The sequence below is a fragment of the Pinus tabuliformis genome, chromosome 6, assembly GCF_031772625.1.
Source record: "Pinus tabuliformis cultivar Carrire ecotype Pingquan chromosome 6, CPIR1, whole genome shotgun sequence".
Classification (NCBI taxonomy): domain Eukaryota; kingdom Viridiplantae; phylum Streptophyta; class Pinopsida; order Pinales; family Pinaceae; genus Pinus; species Pinus tabuliformis.
Genome location: NC_142292.1, coordinates 721,389,844 through 721,393,321, shown reverse-complemented (window position 1 = coordinate 721,393,321; position 3,478 = coordinate 721,389,844). Strand labels below are relative to the sequence as shown.

Sequence of the window (3,478 nt, the reverse complement as noted above, 5' to 3'; positions counted from 1 at the left end):
ACTTCTAATTTAAAACACTTTGTATGTCAATTGTTTGCATTTTGTATTAATTCCTAGTTTAACATCCAATTTTACTTTCAATTTTGCATCCATGGTTACATCCGCATTTGACTTCTTATATAGAGTATATTTTTCTTTACATATATGACCCCCTTTATAGATTCATAGTGAAATATATGATAGTTTCTAAATATCATTAAAGCAGATATCATAATTCAAAATCATTTGTAAAGAAATTTAAGAGAAATTGACAACATCCATCCAAAAAAATAACAATGTGCCATTAACAATTTTCAAAACATGTATAAAATAGCAACATAATACTAATAAAATCAGTATTATTTTTAATCAAAACAACTAAAATTCAAATATGATTAACAAATCAAAATATTTCATGAATATCGTTATTCTACGATAAATTAACAACATACATAAATCAAACTCATCGTATGATTACAAAATCAAAATGTCTCATTGATATAGGGTAAATTCACAACACCCATCTAAACATAACAATGTCATTCTACACAATAATTTCTTCATAAAAAACAATGCATGTGCATGCCTAGCTACCACCACCAAGATCATCCTCATAATCATCTTGACCATCCTCATTACTCCGATCCACATCATCACCAACACCGCAACTATCATCATCATCTCCTCCTTCACCACCATCATCCTCATCCTCATCCTCATCATCTCTTGATATATGTTGAACATAATTTGGATCATCGTCTTGGCAATCATTACCTATAGCATTCTGACAAAAAAAATCAATATTACATGTTAGTATTAATTACATAACACAACGCATGTTTTTGTTATACAATGTTAACCATAAAATGAGGTAAGATATAATATCTAATAGTACTAAAAAATAAAATGAAAATATGGTTTAAAAGTATATTGGAAATCCAACTAAGATTACATACCATAGAGTCCATCCAAACAACAAATTCAACCCATCAACACAAATATAACTTGTTAAGTTGAATTTATGGAATTAATTAACACAAATATATTAAACTACATGCAAAAGTTTGGTACACTTGCCTACCAAACTACTACCCTAAATTTGCCTATCAAGAACCTATGCCTTTGAAGTTTGGTACACTTGGGCTCCTCCCAACACTGTTGTTTTTATCTTCTAAATTTTTTGCACTTGGAGTACTTCCAAGTCTTCCAACATCTTCTTCAAAGGAAAATCAATAGCAAAATGATTCTGATAATAAAGGAAACAAACAACATTCTTAACACTAGATTTGGGCAATTTCAATTGCTTCATTGTCATCACATACTCTTCTTTTGCACCATCCATCTGCATATAGGTATGGGCAAAGAATCTACCCGAAGTCTCAAAGACTCAATCTACTTTACTACCTCAGCCTACTTTTGTCAACCTGCTTAACTTGCCACCGAAGCTTGAAGCACCCTTCTAAGTCATGGTTAAGAGAGGTTGAAGTATTCAACTTTTGTGCAAAAATGTAGTCTTGATTGCTTGATTAAAAAAGGAACAAATTTTTTGTTCCAACCTTTAAGTCACACTTGTGGTTGATTTTGTCCCCAAACCTACTAATTTGCCTCAAGTTTGGTCAAACATAATGAACATTTGCACTGCTTTGATACGATTTGTCATGAACCTACAGTTTGCTAGAATTTTTCTACAAGAACCTAAGTTTCCCCAAGCCTGTTTTGACTCTTGAGGTTGTGTGACACTAGTTTTACTCAACCACAGTCGGTTGGCCAACATACACCTACAACAACCACACTACACACTTTAACTTGAGGTCTACTCATAACTCTACTGTAAGCTACAATGTATCAAATGCAAATGAATCCAACTTAATCAAATTCATTAAACAATAGGCACATGTCCCACCACAACCTTTAAAACATCCCAACAATACTTAACACTTAACCAACAAAATACATTGCAAGGAACATAACATTCATTCAAGTAAACATATTATAACAACACACAAAGTAGAGGTAGCATCCAAGGCAAGTGCCTTATTGTTATCATATAAAAAATGTCACAGATATATAACAACATAATTGCAACTTTATTCTAGATATACAATGAGTCAAAGAAAGTATTGCCTTAACTACTACCCAATAGACTTTCACAATCCAAACCCTTTAAAAAATTGAAAGATTGCCTCTTGTAATTCTTGTCTTCTTTTTCTTCTCACTCAGTTAGTGCAGTTTCACCCTACCATGCCAACCTTGAACTTAGCACGATAATCGAGCTCATTTACACTCTTGGTGAATGATCAATGGATGATGCCTTAGCAACTTTGAGGTGTCCACTACTTATACAAGACTTGTCTCACACTTGCATCCTTCTTTGGCATATTACAAACCTCTCTATGCTTAAGTGGACTCAAGTGTCCACATCACCAACTTCTATGATCAATGATGCATTTAACCCCCTTCATTACTTGATTTCAAATTGTCCAACATCTAATGGTGTTGTGCTTAAGTCACAACACACCTAACAAGTGTGCCCAAGGCACCCAAGCACACATGGCAAGGGTGCACCTAGTAAGCATGTCTAACATATGTGTGCCTATTAGTCTCTACCCCTTCTTGTCCATCCACTATCTGACATCCAATGGTGTTGTGTAGAAGGTGCCCAAGCACAACCAACAAAGGTACACCCAACAAGTGTGTCCAGTTGATGTGTGCCTGACGAATGTGTAGCCAATGGTGCCTAAGGGTGCACCCAGTAAGCATGTCTAACATATGTGTGCCTATTAGTCTCTGCCCCTTCTTGTCCATCCACTATCTGACATCCAATGCTGCTGTGCTGAAGGTGCCCAAGCACAACCAACAAAGGTACACCCAACAAGTGTGTCCAGTTGATGTGTGCCTGACGAATGTGTGGCCAATGGTGCATTTTCCCACTTCATTCTTGTTCCATCAACTATCAAACATCTTTATCACGTTGGGCCCGAGATGCCACACACCCAACAAATGTGCCCATCACACCCAAGTGTGCTTAGCAATGGTGCACATAAGAAGTTCATCTAGTGGATGTGTGCCAAATGAATGTGAACCCAACTAGTGCATTGTACAATTGTACTCTCGGATGCTTACGCCTTAGGGCACTTCTACCCATCCATTGCAACCCTAAAATAGCAAATCCCCAACTCTTGGAATCTACATGTATCCTAGGATCACAAGTCTATAAAATCTAATCAAGTTCTTTATGCCAATCTTGTTCATCATGCGTCATACTTGCAAATCACCAAGTTCCCTTCCAAGCTTCTCTTAGTAGGCCTAACTAATGGGAGCTACACAAATTTGCAACGTGCCAAGTTTGACAAAGGGCAATAGACATGTCCATGGTGCACCTTGCCATCAACAAGGGTACCTATAAACTAACTATTTTTAGCTATCAACCTTTTGTCATGTCCATCCGTGCCAATCAATAACCACAAAGGTTATTATCTTGTCTTAGTAGCTCAAGTGG

The 3,478-nt window shown here is 36.3% G+C and overlaps 1 long non-coding RNA gene across 1 annotated transcript; it reads right to left on the bottom strand.

The window, feature by feature from the left end:
• Positions 1 to 344: 344 nt before the first annotated feature.
• Positions 345 to 964, bottom strand: LOC149260721 (uncharacterized). Its single transcript, XR_016248329.1, has 2 exons — positions 936 to 964; positions 345 to 763 (listed from the first exon to the last, which is right to left on the bottom strand). It is a non-coding gene; the product is annotated as an uncharacterized LOC149260721 (long non-coding RNA).
• Between the last annotated feature and the right edge of the window lie 2,514 nt (positions 965 to 3,478).